This window comes from Notothenia rossii, assembly GCF_949606895.1.
Source record: "Notothenia rossii genome assembly, chromosome: 1".
NCBI classification, from domain to species: Eukaryota; Metazoa; Chordata; class Actinopteri; order Perciformes; family Nototheniidae; genus Notothenia; species Notothenia rossii.
The window spans coordinates 95,949,957-95,967,767 of record NC_136912.1 but is presented as its reverse complement, the minus strand read 5'-3'; the positions used below and the strand labels follow the sequence as shown (position 1 = coordinate 95,967,767).

The 17,811-nt window shown below is 44.0% G+C and overlaps 1 protein-coding gene across 2 annotated transcripts in view; it reads right to left on the bottom strand.

Annotated features, from left to right (window-relative positions):
* fryl (furry homolog, like) overlaps positions 1-16,442 on the bottom strand; it is a 141,809-nt gene extending 125,367 nt beyond the window's left edge. Inside the window, exon 1 of one of the 2 annotated variants that reach the window (XM_079673730.1) lies at positions 16,289-16,442. The gene's annotated coding sequence lies outside the window, so the exon portion shown is untranslated. The remainder of the gene's footprint in view (positions 1-16,288) is intronic. The other variant, XM_079673721.1, reaches the window with a different exon arrangement.
* Between the last annotated feature and the right edge of the window lie 1,369 nt (positions 16,443-17,811).

Here is a 17,811-nt window from a genome sequence, read left to right as displayed (position 1 = left end):
TTTTGGGGGGGGGGGTGTGTGGTGGTGGTGTTTGGGGGGGGGGGTCTGGGGGTGTTTGGGAGGGGGGGTCTGCAGGAACAATGCTCCTGCAGGAGGCCCCGATCACAATCAGCTGAGGAATGTGGCAGAGGAAGCTGCAGGAACATTGTGCAGCTCTGCTCACAACACAGGAACACTACTGTGTGTGTGTGTGTGTGTGTGTGTGTGTGTGTGTGTGTGTGTGTGTGTGTGTGTGTGTGTGTGTGTGTGTGTGTGTGTGTGTCTACCGCCTGATGTCAGTAAACAGTGTGTGTGTGTGTCAGGTAAATATCACAACAATGCTGCCCTCTGATGGCGTACACACACCCCTGCAAAACAGAGAAATTGTAAAATCTTTCATATTAAAATATATTTTTTGTCTTGTCTTCTTACTTTTATATATTATACTTATTTTATTGATTCTTTCATTTAGTTTTTATATAAATGCTTTTATTCTATCTTTAATTGGACATTTTACCTCTTCATCTATTTTAATATATATTGTAATTGCACATTCTTACTTTAACATCTGTTGTTTATTTTATTGGAGTATCTACTTTAACTTTGAATGTTTATAAAAGTACATATATTATTTTTTTAATTTAGCTTTTATTTTAAATGGAGTCACAAAACCCAATTTCCCCAAGACAGAATATCCCAGATGTGAAATGGATGCGGAGGAGGCGTGTGGCGCAGTGGATAGTGCGTTGGTGTAGGGATCAGGGGAGCACAGGTTCAAACCCCACTGCGGTCAGCATGTCGTTGTGTCCCTGAGACTCATCACCCCAAAGTGCTCCTGTGGGGATTGGTCACAGTACTGAGTATGTGAGTCTGTTTGAATAAAAGCGTCTAACAAGTGACATGTGATGTGGTGTTCCATATCGTAGGTCTGACAGAGACCCACATCACACACCCCGTTAGCACCTGTGAAACAACTCGTGTATATTGAAACACTGCGGTTTCAGAAACTAAATGGCAGCTTTAAAGCGGGAAAAACAAAGAACACACACACACACACACACACACACACACACACAGTCTTTGTTTATTATATTAATATTTTTTTCTGGCATCACTTTCACATTTTACTCCCTTTTGAATTTTGAGGGCATTCAAATTTAGAGATTCGTGCAAAAATATCTGGTTATGGACATTTTATCAAAAACCAAATATGGCCTACTGCGATTTTTTAATTGCAGGAGTCACAACATGTGCAGTACAAACAGCGTGTATGCATGTAATGTATTTAAATCTTTAATTTAAATGTCATGGTGCAGCACAGGTGACCCCTGTCTGAACATCTTTGTCTACAGATTAAAAAAAGATCCTCATGATCTCTTAAATGTATATATTTTTGTATACTTAGTCATTAAAATTAGATTAAGTCTGTACAATAATTGTAACTGCAAAATCAGTCAAAATAATCTGAATTAGAAATTAATTTAGAGATGGATTATGTGCAGAATATTTCCAGTTCATTTCCTATTCTGTCGTGTATGTTTTACACGTCTGAAATACCCAGAGTTGGACGTTTAAATAGCTCCAAAGTGACAACATTAACACGGGCTATCAGGTCAATTTAATTTAGAATATCGTCATCACAGCTGTTCCTCCTTCAGTGTTGATATTAAATATACAGAACATGTTTTATGATAAAGATCAGAGAAGTGGTCAACACACACGCAGCAGCAGAATATCTGTCAAAATGACTCGACAGCTTTCATGTGTCGATGACGGAGAACATTCAGTAAGTTCTGTGGAATCCATGAATAAAAAGTGAGCGCGTGCACGAGGCTCGGAGAGCAGACGGTTATTATCACACAGGAACAAAGGAAGGAAGAGAGTCGCAGAGGGTGGTGAGAACCTCTGAGGCCGGATGGTGAGAAAAAGCTCACATCAAAACAAAACTGAACCAAACCTTCGTGAAGTTACAGCAACACACCGTACACACACACACACACACACACACCTATAACCACCAGCAGAAATATGTCAGACACACACTCCCTCCTTCTCACGCTGACACACTGAGAATACTGCTTCCTGTTCCAGCTCAGCGACTCCTAAACACTGAGAAGTGACCGCAGCAGAGCGCTGACACACACTGCCACACACTGCCACACACACCTCTAGATTTACCCTCACACGCACACGTACACACACACACACACACACACATTACACATCTATGATACAACATTTCATCTCAACGTTGCCTTGTAGCGAGGGAAAGGGAGGGGGGGTAAAGGTCAGTGAGCAGATCTGATCAATGTTTAACTTCAATTAATTTGAGTTTAGTGGGAGGCCGTACAGGAAGTGACATCGTCTCGTTTCACTGAGTTCACTCCTGCAGATCAGCAGCAAGAAACTTCAGGTTCAACTCATGCAGCAGTAAAGTAGGGATGCATCAATACAGGAAGTGTAGAATTGCATATTTTAGAAACCAAATAAAAACAATAAATGCCAAATTCTTCCACATACCTTCCTTTCCGTTTGCATGTTGTTTTGTGTCAGGAAGTTGAACATGTCCCTCTTTAATATCTGTGTTATGTAAAAACATCCGGATGTATTCAAGTTTCTCCCCACCACTATATTATATAAGTATGAGAGTTTAAATGATGCTAAGTAGCTTAAAGTTCAAGGTATTTGTATGGGGTATAATGTGAACACATGAACACAGATACAATGAATCAAGATCAAATAAAAAGCAAGTTCAGAACAAAAAATATATATATTATGAAATAATTTTCAAAATCTAAACAAGAAGTATTCATATAAAAAAAAAAAAATTAAATTGAATGATAAGAATATGAGACATTACTGGGAGAAATAAGTGAAGTATATCTAACTTAAAAATCAAAGAGGTTTTAGAAGAGGTCGTTTTGTGCAGAAATTTGCAAAAAAGTTTAAAGGAATTTGGAAAAATCGTGATATATTTGACCTTTCAATAACAAACACGACCTCAGTTAACGTTAGCCGTTAGCTGTGCTGCCTGCCAGATGCTAATGGCCCGTCTACACTACAGGCATCGACAAATGCTTTCAACGCTTCGCCCATTCACTTGAATTGGGTGACGTAGAAGATTTTTAATCTTCGCCGAACTGCATTGTGGGGAGCATGGCTTTGCAAGGGTTATGGCTAGAAAGGATCCGTCTAGTGTAAAACTCTCGCGATAGTTTGCAAGTTACGTGGCTGAATGTTTACGTTTGGCAGGCAGCCTTTCAGTTACGATCGTTAACATCAGTGGGCCACAGCAAATTATGGTGAAAAGCTAAACTATCTATTAATTATGTCAATGACAGGGAGTGTGATTGTTGAAATAGGGTGTTAGCGGTCTTGCTGTTCAAAGAAGAATGACAACACTGTAGATCACCGACACTATGGTTTATTTTTTATTCACAGGCAAGTCAACGTTGTCGCAGTAAAAGTCCCAAGATAGCTCCTGGTGCAATACAATGTTCCCTTGCAGTGTTTTACTATTATCCTGCTGCATTAATGTGTATGTTGCATCATGTTACTGCTGTAGGTGTGTTTCCGAGCCACTCCAACGAGAGTTACAACGAGAACGTGACGTAATATTTACACAAGACGGATCCTTTCTAGTCATAACCCTTTGCAAGCATCACGAGCATCTATCGGCATCAAAAGTTGAACAATGTTCAACTTTTGAGGCTCGATGCTTGGCATCAGAAAATCAAATCCCGTTTATGCAAATCCCGCCAGTGCAAGCGCTAGCCAATCAAACCGCGTGCAAGCTGGGAGAGCCAGACCGCAGTTCATTTCCTCATATTCCAAACGAGATATTACGGTAGCAAATCACCCGGTTCTTTACAACCAGAACTATTTACCGGGATACAAACCGGAGGAACCAGGCATGGAGGGAGGTGGCAGAGACAGTGGGTGAAACTGGTAGGTTTTCGCCTGTTTGGAGAGTTTATATCCAGTTTACTTCGTTTTAACATTGCTATTGCTTTGTATGTCGGGGGCGGGAGATTCATGTGATTGGTTGTTGGTCGAGTTGCTCGCAAAAAATCGCCAAGCTTCAGACACGCCCAGCTTCAACATTTTTTGATGCCTGTAGTGTAGACGGGCCGTAACAGCTAACTAGCTCTGCTGTAGGTTTCAACACGGATACGTTGCTCATAATGTAGCATTACCACATCAATACCAAAAAGAATAACTGTCAAATGTAATGTTTTAGATTGTCAGATATATCAGATAGTATTTCTCAATTAAATCTAAAAATCCCTGGACTCAAAATCAGTAAGCTAAAAAGAGTGAATCATGAAGTTTAAAAAACCAAGTCCAGGCGGTGCGGTTCAGCGTTTTGGGGAAGGTCTAAATCCGGCTCCCTAAACTCTAAATGACAGGCCTCGCCTCGCAGTAATCACTAGTTTCAGAGAGGAAGCATATCTGCCTTCCACTGACTGTAAAAGGAAGTAAACAAACACCTTTCTTTCAACACATATTCCTCTGAGCCTAATCTATCTGTGGATCACATGTTTGTATGCAGAGAGATGGTGAGTGTTGTTGCTCTCTGAGAGGAGTAAACACGCAGAAACAGAGAGGCTCAGGGAGGCTCCTCTGGTCTGACCCAAACATCAACCTCTCCCAAAGCCAGGAGTAATCGTCCTCAGCAGGACCCACTTAGAGCTATTTCTGGCTCCACTCGGCCCGTATTGTGCGCCACATTACACTCCGGCAAGTCCCTCAATCCAACCAATCAGAAGGATGCAAACCAGAGCAACTGTGGGGCTTTATGGAGCTGCAGCGATACGTTCCTCCACAGAAACATACTAAACATCCTCACAAGAGAAGGTTTCAAAAAAGGAAAGAGATTGAGTATTTCTTCAATAAAAAGGATTCTGTGAATAATGCTACAGTTTGCAAAACAATCGATGATATAGTTCTGTGAATATTTAAATGAATTGCTAGAATAGGTATTATTTTATTAGTTGTCTGGTTAATAATTAAACCGTGTGCAAACCCAAACACCTGTATCTAACGGGCTGACGGTTCAGATAAGAGCTCATCTGCTGCACACAGGAGAAAGGTCACATCAGGACACAGAGAGAGAACCAGGGTTCCTGCAGCAGAGAACCAGGGTTCCTGCAGCAGAGAACCAGGGTTCCTGCAGGAGAGAACCAGGGTTCCTGCAGGAGAGAACCAGGGTTCCTGTAGGAGAGAACCAGGGTTCCTGCAGCAGAGAACCAGGGTTCCTGCAGCAGAGAACCAGGGTTCCTGCAGGAGAGAACCAGGGTTCCTGTAGGAGAGAACCAGGGTTCCTGCAGGAGAGAACCAGGGTTCCTGTAGGAGAGAACCAGGGTTCCTGTAGCAGAGAACCAGGGTTCCTGTAGGAGAGAACCAGGGTTCCTGCAGCAGAGAACCAGGGTTCCTGCAGCAGAGAACCAGGGTTCCTGCAGGAGAGAACCAGGGTTCCTGCAGGAGAGAACCAGGGTTCCTGCAGGAGAGAACCAGGGTTCCTGCAGCAGAGAACCAGGGTTCCTGCAGCAGAGAACCAGGGTTCCTGCAGCAGAGAACCAGAGTTCCTGCAGGAGAGAACCAGGGTTCCTGTAGCAGAGAACCAGGGTTCCTGCAGCAGAGAACCAGGGTTCCTGCAGGAGAGAACCAGGGTTCCTGCAGCAGAGAACCAGGGTTCCTGCAGCAGAGAACCAGGGTTCCTGCAGCAGAGAACCAGGGTTCCTGCAGCAGAGAACCAGGGTTCCTGCAGGAGAGAACCAGGGTTCCTGCAGCAGAGAACCAGGGTTCCTGCAGGAGAGAACCAGGGTTCCTGCAGCAGAGAACCAGGGTTCCTGCAGGAGAGAACCAGGGTTCCTGCAGCAGAGAACCAGGGTTCCTGCAGCAGAGAACCAGGGTTCCTGTAGGAGAGAACCAGGGTTCCTGCAGCAGAGAACCAGGGTTCCTGCAGGAGAGAACCAGGGTTCTGCAGCAGAGAACCAGGGTTCCTGCAGGAGAGAACCAGGGTTCCTGCAGCAGAGAACCAGGGTTCCTGCAGCAGAGAACCAGGGTTCCTGCAGGAGAGAACCAGGGTTCCTGCAGGAGAGAACCAGGGTTCCTGTAGGAGAGAACCAGGGTTCCTGCAGCAGAGAACCAGGGTTCCTGCAGCAGAGAACCAGGGTTCCTGCAGGAGAGAACCAGGGTTCCTGTAGGAGAGAACCAGGGTTCCTGCAGGAGAGAACCAGGGTTCCTGTAGGAGAGAACCAGGGTTCCTGTAGCAGAGAACCAGGGTTCCTGTAGGAGAGAACCAGGGTTCCTGCAGCAGAGAACCAGGGTTCCTGCAGCAGAGAACCAGGGTTCCTGCAGGAGAGAACCAGGGTTCCTGCAGGAGAGAACCAGGGTTCCTGCAGGAGAGAACCAGGGTTCCTGCAGCAGAGAACCAGGGTTCCTGCAGCAGAGAACCAGGGTTCCTGCAGCAGAGAACCAGAGTTCCTGCAGGAGAGAACCAGGGTTCCTGTAGCAGAGAACCAGGGTTCCTGCAGCAGAGAACCAGGGTTCCTGCAGGAGAGAACCAGGGTTCCTGCAGCAGAGAACCAGGGTTCCTGCAGCAGAGAACCAGGGTTCCTGCAGCAGAGAACCAGGGTTCCTGCAGCAGAGAACCAGGGTTCCTGCAGGAGAGAACCAGGGTTCCTGCAGCAGAGAACCAGGGTTCCTGCAGGAGAGAACCAGGGTTCCTGCAGCAGAGAACCAGGGTTCCTGCAGGAGAGAACCAGGGTTCCTGCAGCAGAGAACCAGGGTTCCTGCAGCAGAGAACCAGGGTTCCTGTAGGAGAGAACCAGGGTTCCTGCAGCAGAGAACCAGGGTTCCTGCAGGAGAGAACCAGGGTTCTGCAGCAGAGAACCAGGGTTCCTGCAGGAGAGAACCAGGGTTCCTGCAGCAGAGAACCAGGGTTCCTGCAGCAGAGAACCAGGGTTCCTGCAGCAGAGAACCAGAGTTCCTGCAGGAGAGAACCAGGGTTCCTGCAGCAGAGAACCAGGGTTCCTGCAGGAGAGAACCAGGGTTCCTGCAGGAGAGAACCAGGGTTCCTGCAGCAGAGAACCAGGGTTCCTGCAGCAGTGAACCAGGGTTCCTGCAGCAGAGAACCAGGGTTCCTGCAGCAGAGAACCAGGGTTCCTGCAGCAGAGAACCAGGGTTCCTGCAGCAGAGAACCAGGGTTCCTGCAGCAGAGAACCAGGGTTCCTGCAGGAGCAGAACCAGGGTTCCTGCAGCAGTGAACCAGGGTTCCTGCAGCAGTGAACCAGGGTTCCTGTAGGAGAGAACCAGGGTTCCTGCAGCAGTGAACCAGGGTTCCTGCAGCAGTGAACCAGGGTTCCTGTAGGAGAGAACCAGGGTTCCTGCAGCAGTGAACCAGGGTTCCTGTAGGAGAGAACCAGGGTTCCTGCAGGAGAGAACCAGAGTTCCTGCAGCAGTGAACCAGGGTTCCTGCAGGAGAGAACCAGGGTTCCTGCAGGAGCAGAACCAGGGTTCCTGCAGGAGAGAACCAGGGTTCCTGCAGGAGAGAACCAGGGTTCCTGCAGGAGCAGAACCAGGGTTCCTGCAGGAGAGAACCAGGGTTCCTGCATGAGAGAACCAGGGTTCCTGCAGGAGAGAACCAGGGTTCCTGCAGGAGAGAACCAGGGTTCCTGCAGGAGAGAACCAGGGTTCCTGCAGGAGAGAACCAGGGTTCCTGCATGAGAGAACCAGGGTTCCTGCAGGAGAGAACCAGGGTTCCTGCAGGAGAGAACCAGGGTTCCTGCATGAGAGAACCAGGGTTCCTGCAGCAGAGAACCAGGGTTCCTGCAGCAGAGAACCAGGGTTCCTGCAGCAGAGAACCAGGGTTCCTGCAGCAGAGAACCAGGGTTCCTGCAGGAGCAGCGTTTCCGCCAGGGGGGCATCTTGCCGTTATTCGCTCTCTTTTGTTTTCCATGATATCTGTGTGGTCACAACTGAGATAATGCTGAGTCGACAGTTAATCCCTGTGGGGGGGTAGCTTAGTTAGGGGCCACTATTTGGAGGGGGGTTACAGAGCATGGTATTTCATCCCCACGGTCTGCAGTGCCATTAATGTCTTACCAGATTAAATCAAACACTCATTTACTGGAATTATTCCCCAGAGAATCACAGATACATCGCTGTCTGCAATCGAGGGGGTGCGTGCACGGGAAAACACTCTGGAACACTGACTCTGAAACACTCTGGACACTGACTCTGGAACACTGACTCTGGAACACTGACTCTGGAACACTCTGGACTGACTCTGAAACACTCTGGACACTGACTCTGGAACACTGACTCTGGAACACTGACTCTGGAACACTGACTCTGGAACACTCTGGACTGACTCTGAAACACTCTGGACACTGACTCTGGAACACTGACTCTGGAACACTGACTCTGGAACACTCTGGACTGACTCTGAAACACTCTTTTTTTTTTTTTTATAAAGCTTATAAAATAAAATAATCTAATTTTTTTGTTCTTACTCTTTCACTTAAATCCTAAAAACTTAGATCTTATATTTAAAACTCTATCCAAACCTTTCCCCTCTCTGACCTCTGGAGGTTCTAATAGAGGGCAACAGGTTGCAGAGAAGGCCTAGCCCGGCCGGGGAGTGTGGAACGTAGCCACTGACCCACTCCTACCTCTGACCAATTCAGGTTGTGTGTGCCTCTCCACCTCTGTTTCCTACTTCTTACTTGCTTCCCTTTTCCCTCAACCTATCCTAAGGGAGTGCATGTACGTAGACACGTTAGTTTAGCTGCTATAGGCTTGGACTGTTGGGGGGGGCACCTTACTCCGTCTTTCTGTCTGTTTGAACCTGTGTACTCTCATGTTCTGATTAACCCAGCTTCCCCCAAATCTCTTTTTTGTGTCCATATATACGCGGGGATCCCGAGTCGAGGCTAATCCTGTTGCTGTGGTCGTGTGTCCTGGATCCTCTATCCTGAGCACTGGATCTGAGTCCTGGACTTCGAGTCGTGGCTGAACCTGTCTCTGCGGTCCTACCTGACTCTCATCATACTGCTTCCCTGATGGCTCTCACAAGATTGCTGACATCCTCGTGGATTCATCTTCTTATTACAGACACATGCATTTCCAAACATTTGGTCTACCTACGCTGTAAATGTATTATCTCTTGATTTACACACGGCATCTATTGCACGTCTGTCCGTCCTGGGAGAGGGATCCCTCCTCTGCTGCTCTCCCTGAGGTTTCTCCATGTTCCCCTTTAAACTGTGGGGTTTCTCTGGAAGTGTTTCCTTGTACGATGTGAGGGTCTAAGGACAGAGGGTCTGAGGACAGAGGGTCTAAGAACAGAGGGTCTAAGGACAGAGGGAGTCGTGTTGTCATACTGATATTCTGTACAAACTGTGAAGTCCACTGAGACAAATGTAATATTTGTGATATTGGGCTTTATAAATAAACACTCTGGAACACTCGGGAACATTCGGGAACACGGAGGATCCAGCAGGCCCAATGTGCAAAGTCTTGGTTATAAAGTGCTTTAACTAACAGCAACATCGTAGTATCCTCACTACCGAGAGAGGCCATCTGTTCAGAGAATCTCCTTCTGGAGGAACACAAGGATGTTAGCCTCTGCAGACCATTGACATGCACTAACACTTAGAGAACACACTACAGGAGAGTAGGGCTGCCCCCGACCAAAGATTTTCCTGGTCGACCACTGGTCGTCAGGTAAGGCCACTGGTCGTCAGGTAAGGCCACTGGTCGTCAGGTAAGGCCACTGGTCGACCACTGGTCGACCACTGATCGACCACTGATCGACCAGTGGCGCGAATGAAAGCGCACGCAGAGACAAACCGCCTTTTTCGCGCAACCGGCAAGTAATTAAATTATGATTCTGAATGTGTTGGAAAAATCAACAAGGAGACTGTCTTAACATTTTGTTAATTTATTTCAACACAACACACCATATAAAAACATCACACAACTTATGAACTTTTAAAACCAACAAAATAACTTTATAAAAACAAAAAAGAGTCTTCTGTTAAAAAACTAAATTTAAACTATATTTTTAGTTTCTTTTAAACATGTAAAATAAATATAAATGATATAAACAAACGAATAAATAAATATAGGCTCAAGCCAACTTCAATATTTAAATATCAGTGCAAAAGTAAACAGGCCTACAGAGAAGTATTCTCAACATGAAAATAAAACTTTCAGTTTTTTCCTGAGGTCGGAATGCAAACAAATTATAAATATACCGCAAAACTTAACTTAAACACTTCAGTTGAACGAACGAAGAACGAAAACTATAAACTACAAAACTATGGTGTTTTATTAGGCTAGGCCACTACCTGACTTTCAGGGTTTCCCTCCGATCTTAGTCTTCTCATATTATGAGACAAGAACACGAGTTTGTCTGTGTTGTCCGGGAGAAGTGAGCTCCGTGTCTTGCTCACAATGAAGCCGGCTTTGGAAAATATGCGCTCCGATGGCGTGGATGTGGAAGGGATGGAGTGGATGAGCTTAGCTGCTCTGGCAAGCTTGGGATAGCGTTCCTCATTCATTTCCCACCAAATCAGTGGTCCCTTGGTTCGGTCCTCCAAGTATGTCTTCATTTCATTTTTCTCTTCTTCCGTCTGTTGATCTTCATCAAAGGCCATCAGCATTGATATGTCCTGCTGCTTCTCCCTTTGCCTCTTTGGTGTGGGCTCACTTTCCTCTGCGCCGCTGCTGTCCTCTCTCTGAGCAGTAGCTTCTTCTGCTGGAGATCAACTCTCAGCCAGATCCCACACCGTTGTGTATGCATCGTCCTGTTTCTCTGCACCGAGGAATGACAAGCTCTTGAACCGTGGGTCAAGGACTGCAGCTTGAATATATATGCTGCCCTCCAGACTCCCTGTGAGCTCCCACCTTTTGTCGATTTCCTCTGGGATTTTTTTCTTAACTGCCTTCACGGTCGTGCTGTCATCATCACGACGAGCATCGGCAGCGTAGCAGACAGAGATGCGTTTATATCTTGTGAGAGCAGCTCGGTGAGGGTGATCATGGGCCTCAGCACGGAGACAATGTCCTCCGCTGTCCTCCATTGGGCAGTTGTGAGATCCAGATCTCGGTCAGACTGATGGGTGGTCCCGGGTTCTGAAAGCACAGTTGTAACCGGACATCTCTGTTCCAGAAGACGCTCCAGCATTGAATAAGTGGAGTTCCATCGTGTGGACACATCTCGTATCAGTTTGTGTTCAGCCACATTCTGTTGCTTCCGTTTCAAAGTGAGAGCTGCTGTTGCCTTGGCACTTTTTTTGAAGTGTCCCACAAGGCGTCTGGCAGCAGCAATCACTTGGCAGATGGGATCTAATTTAACAGCCGCGTTTATGCACAACTGCAAGGTGTGCCCCGCACAACGAATTCCCTGGACATTACCCCAGCACGGGTTTTGAGATAGCTGTTTAGCGCACAACACCATATTAGCCGCATTGTCGTGTACCACAGCGAACCTCTTTTCTGGCGGAATCCCAAACCCCTCCATCACTTCGCTGAGTCGCTCTGCTATGTTGGCAGCTGTGTGGCTCACCTCCAGCACTTTAGTCTCCAACACGAATGAATGTAATTGCCATTTTTGGGAAATAAAGTGTGCCGTCACAGTCATGTAACCATCCATTTGGTTGGAGGTCCATGTGTCAGTAGTGAAGCTGACTGCTGTGCAGGCTTTAAGTTTCTCCAAAAGTACCTGTTTGGTCGTGTTATATTGGTTTTTAATGGCGTGCATTACGGTGTCACGTTTGGGTACAGTGTAACCCGGTTCGATGAACTTCATCATCTGTTTGAACCCTTCCCCCTCGACAATGTTTACAGGTCTCATGTCCAGTGCCACAAAATCTGCAATTTTGTCGGTGATGTCTCTCTTCCTTTTCTCGGAAAGAGGGGGCTTCAAAACGAGTGTTGTCTGTGAGAGTTTCAATGGCGGCTGCGAAGATGAAGTTGAGGTAGATGCGGTGGCCCTATCAACGTATAGTGGATGAGCCTATTGAGAGAAATGCACATTAATTTAAGTTTACACTAAGCCTAATAGCCCATAATATGACAATACATTGGATCTAACAGGCTTTTTATTAAGGCTAGAGCCGCAGAGCGTCCATCTTTTAATGGCTTGAACGGTACTTACATGTTTCAGGTGATAAGTCATGTTTGTAGTTGATGAATGATAGGAAAATATTTGCTTGCAAAGTTTGCATATCACCTTCTTCGGGTTGTCTGTTACTTTTTCGAAATGCTCCCAAGCTCTTGATTTTACGCCTGACATGGTTAAAACTATAAGCTTATCTGACGTGAAAGCAAGTGACTCACTGTCACCTCCTGTTTCCCGGTTTTTTTTTGTTTTGTTTTTCTCAATCTTTTTCGACCAAAGCCTCTTTGGCCGACTAACCTTTGGTCGACTAATCGGGGGGCAGCCCTACAGGAGAGGGAGCCCCACAAACAGCCACTTTAATATAAGGATGTTTCATGGTGGCAGGTGACCCGAGTCAACATGTACTCCAGGTGGCAGCTGCTTATTCAATCCCCTGGACACGGTACACTGAAGAAGATTCAAACTGGTAGAAAAGCTACACAAAAATATTGTTGTTTATTCTCTAATTAGGGCTGCAACTAAATATTATTTTCACAACTAATTGTTTGGTTAATAAAATATCAGAAAATAGTGAAAATCACCAAAGATGCCTTTAAATGCCCAAAGATATTTCACTTTAATGTGATATTAAAAACAGAGAAATGCAGGAACACTATTATCTAAAACATAAATGTTAATGGGGTGACCCAAAAAACGATTTTGACTATAACACAGGTAGCTCCTAAATAAAATATTGCCATCATGTTCAGAATACACACATGATAATATTGTTAAATAATCAAGCACCTCTAAAATATCGTATTTGTATAGTTTTGGTCACAGACTCACTCGACCTGCCTACACTTACATTTGAAGTGGTATTCATTTGACAAGAAAGGCGGCAACGCACACAATAAACAAAAGGTAAATATTAGGGATGCTCCGATCGCCAATTTTGGGGCCGATCGCCGGAATCAGTATCGGCCGATCCGAACGAGTGGGCGGGGCCTATGGGAATCTTCCATTTAAAGTGATGTTTAAAACTCAGTTAATGCTCAATGCTCATTCTCTGGAGCTTCCACAAACAACATTATTATTACATTCAAATGAAGTTCATTATTCAAGTTTATATTAACTTTGGAGAGAATCTCTCTCTCCCCCTCTCTCTCCCTCTTCTCTTCTCTCTCTTGTTTTACACGCACAGAGAAAAAGTGTCATGTATTTTAAGTCATCATTTTACTTCATGCGATCGGCATTTTTAGAGAGCACGGATCGATCGGCAGAGACTGAGTATCGCCCTAAGTACATTAGATTGTTTTTCCATTTCTCTTTAGATATGGCGTTATGGTGATTGTGATGTAACTTGACCGCTTGTGAACATCTGATCTTGCAACAGGCCTGGTCGTGTTTACTTATCATTGCAGCGCTACTTAAAGCCAACCTGACTCTTCACACAGAAATGCACAACAGCATTACTCAGAGCCCCGTCGTCCCTCATGGGAAAACAACACGACTTCTCCTGTCACTGTGTGAGGAGCAGCAGACTGACCAGATTCCTCTGTGTCTGCAGCCAAGTGCCTGTGTTTCTACAGAAAGTGGACAAACGCCTCATTGTGTGTGTGATGCACTCTGAACGAGGAGAATGAAGTCCTCACAGGAATGTTAGCGACATGCAAAGCTGACATTTCTCTCACTGTGGTGCCGATGCAAAGGAGGCTACACCCTGCTCCGTGCCCTCAGACGCACCACAACTCGGGGCGATAATTCAATGCATCTAATCGTCTTCCAATCAAATCGTGATGGAGACAATTACAGCCTCTGAATCTGGTGTGAAACTGTTACTAGAATAGAATACTTTATTGTCATTATACAGGTACAATGAGATGAGAGCTACTTGTTTAAGGTGCCAAAAAACAGACAAGAGACGTACACGTTCAGGAGAAGACAACGAACAAACAACAAGCACTCATACTTCAATATGCAGATACAGTTGAAGTGCAGGAAAATATCGGTTTGAGTCAAATGAGATATGTTTGAATGTGTATAAAACATGCATTCAAAGGTTTTCCTTCACATCACCATTTACATAACCACTGAGTTCAATGCCACTGACTCACTGCCTCCAGGTGAATTAGGGCTGCCCTCTCTAAGCCCATTAGTCAATCAATTAGACGTTTAGTCTTCTAGGATTTCTTTAGACGAAAAGTTATTTTCCAGCACCTTTTTCAAGCTGAATGAGTCATTTACAAATCCTACTGGCCTTCTAGTCAGAGCGGAGCACGACTCCTGACTTTCCCCTGTGTTTTTTATATATCTGTTGTAATTTATTGTCTTTTATTGTGATTGTAGTATTTATTACATTTACAGCACTTTGGCCCGACCAAAGATCGCCTTTAAATGTGCTTTATAAATAAACTTTGATTTGATACTATATCCCCAGTGTGTGTGTGTGTGTGTGTGTGTGCGTGCGCGTGTGTGCGTGCGTGCGTGCGTGCGTGCGTGTGTAAACATAGACAGAGATCATTAATTAGAGCAGCCCTCTTTAAGTCCCTTAGTGACTGGAGACTTCTTGCATGCTGTGTGACTTATTTCAAAATGACTTCTGAGCAGTTCTCTGGTAAACACAGGATTTGAGGCGGAGCTTCCATGAATATTCGAGGGGAAACTAAGTTTTAAAGCAATAAGACATTTAAAGACTGCAATTTGTTACGTTATACTTCACATTACTGATCAGTTCAATGCGATTAGCAAACTATTGTCTTACTCTAATGACTCGTGTGCATTCATCCAATCATTATCAACGCAAACCTGTAAAATGTTTATTTCTCTTTAGTTTTACTAAAAACTTTGATTTTATTTTGGTATAAAGTTCTTAATTAGATCAGAAATTATTTTGTATTTGTCAAGTATTCAATTAACACAGGTGTTTACCAAATAGGCTTTACCATAATGTTATTTTAAATACACTATTTGTTTATTAAATTCATAGAAAACATGCTTTATAGTAATATACAGGATTCTCCAGGAATGAAATGGAGGATTTGGGTTTTACACATGTGTTTTCTTCTAAGGAAGTACAAATATCTGAGCTTTTATCAGTCACTTGTGTCTCTAATAAACCTCTACAACACACCAGGTCAGTTATTCTTAAACTGTGGTTAACAAAGGGTCTGTTGTCCAACACAAATAGTTTGTACTACTCAGGCAGAAGTATGACTACAAAAGGGAAGTAAGCACGTTAAAACTGGCTAACGTTTACAAGGGTGGCAGAAGTACTCAGATGTTGCACTTTAGTAAAAGTAGAAGTACTCAGATCTTGTACTTGAGTAAAAGTAGAAGTACCAGAGTGTAGGAATACTCTGTAACAGTAAAAGTCCTGCATTCAAAATGTTCCTCAATTGAAAGTAGAAAAGTATTCTCATCTAAATATAGTGAAAGTAGCGACAGTAAAAGTAGTCGTTTTGCAGATTGGTCCATTTCAGAATAATATATATGATATGTTTTATAATGATTGATTATGAAAGTGTTCTCAAAGCTGGTAAAGGTGCAGCTAGTTTGAATGACTTTGTATACTGCAGTGTAGCTTGTGGATTTACTCCAGGTGGAACTAAAGTCTGATTTAACACTTGGTTAGATTTCACATCATTCATCCACATCTGTAAAGTAACTAAAGGTATTAAATACATGTGGTGGAGGAAAGGTACACCATCTACCTCTGAACTGTGATGGAAGTGATAGAAGTAAGAAGTAAAATGTAAATACTAAAGTAAAGTATAAGTACCTCTAAGTTGTACTGAAGTACAGTACTTGAGTACTTAGTTACTTCCCACCTCAGTAGGGTGGTAGCTTTTGGTTAGCCTGATGTTGATGTTCCTGCTAATGTTGAGCAGGGGGGCTAGCTAGCAGCAGCAACTTCAGTTAGCATCACCCAGTTTAAACTACCACCACAAGTTAACATGCTAGTTCATTAGCAAGCCCAGCTAGCTGTTTGTGAGCGTTAAAACTAATGACAACAGTAGCTTTAAGAGATTAACTGACACTAGCAGCCAAACTCCTCCTTTAGCATGCTAAGCTAACAGTTAGAAAGATACCCTCTCAAAGTGAATCACGGAACCCGACGTAAGGACGACGTCAACTGACAAGAAACCCGTCCGAGTGCTCGAGGGTTTAAATAGTCAAAAAGGAGATGTTACTCACAACTTGTAGTCTCCTCTCCCTGTTAGTTCTGGAGGTAGGCAGCTAGCTTGCAGTCGCTCTTCTTCCCCTCTGCCGAACCTCCTCCATCGGAAGGATTTGCGAAGTGATGAGATTTTTTTTCCTCTGTGTTTGCGAGCGCTTCACTGTCAGAACAGACGGGCCGACTGTTTGTCCCGCCCTCCTTCACGGTGATTGGCTGCTGATATAGAATACAGCGTTCTATTGCACCACATACGTATCAATCAGGGGAAAACGACCTGTTGATTGGATGACGTGTTGGGGTTCACATGGGTCTGCTTACATGCGTACACCGAAACTGCTCAAGGCGGGCGGGTACTCGGTGAGAGAATAATACAAAATATACTTTATTGATCACAAATTGGGATTTTTTTGTTTTGTTACAGCAGTATGTTAAAACAAAGGAAAAGCATCATGAAAAAAAAGAGTAGAAAAAAGCAAACATAAAATATATAAACATCTCAAAAACAGAAAATAAAAAAGAATTAAAAAAGTTAAATATATACAAATTGACCATGAAAGGCACATTTTAGTGACACTATAACTTCCCCCCACACATTCCCAATAAGGATTCATGGATGCATTCACATTTTGTATACATTTTTATCATAAAGAACCAAACGTTATGGTTATTAATTTAGCATTATTATGGAATTATTACTATATTACACCAGAGAAATAGGTATCAGGATATTCTTCATGTTATAAGTTTGAACAATTTATGTGTTTTTCTTTATTAATATATGGATGAAATGCAAGCTGGCTGCCTACCTCCAGAGAATATACTATATATTATAATGCAAAATCAATGCATAAGAACTTAATATGGTATAATGTTCCTCAATTATCATGGTACAGGATATGTTGTATAAGTCAATTTATTGAACATGTGAAAAAAATAATAAAAATGAGCAAAAACACAAAATAATTTTCAAGGTATAAAAATACAAATAAATAGTTTCCTTCATGTTCAAAAGGGTTCAAGAAGAAGCTTCAACAGTTTTCTGGTACTACCCCGTCTAGCGTACATTGTTCATGAAAATAAAAGTTCAGGTCATCGTCAACCATCCGTGATGATTGTACAAAACAAAACAAATAACCCTTAAAGTTAACCAAAACCGCCAACAAAAAGAAATAACAAGCAGAAAATCACCGGGCCTGCTCAGAGCCCTTTTTTTAGTTTAGATACTGTGTATATATGAGATATAAGAAAAGGTGGAAGTTAGTGGTAGTAATATGAAAATGTAAAACAGCAATAGGAGGGAATATCATACCAGGAGTCTAGAACCAGGAGTCTAGCACAAGGAGTCTAGCACCATGAGTCCAGTACTAGGAGTCTAGAACCATGAGTCTAGCACCAGGAGTCTATTACTAGGAGTCTAGCACCAGGAGTCTAGCACTAGGAGTCTAGCACCAGGAGTCTAACACCAGGAGTCTAGTACTAGGAGTCTAGAACCAGGAGTCTAGCACCAGGAGTCTAGTACTAGGAGTCTAGAACTAGGAGT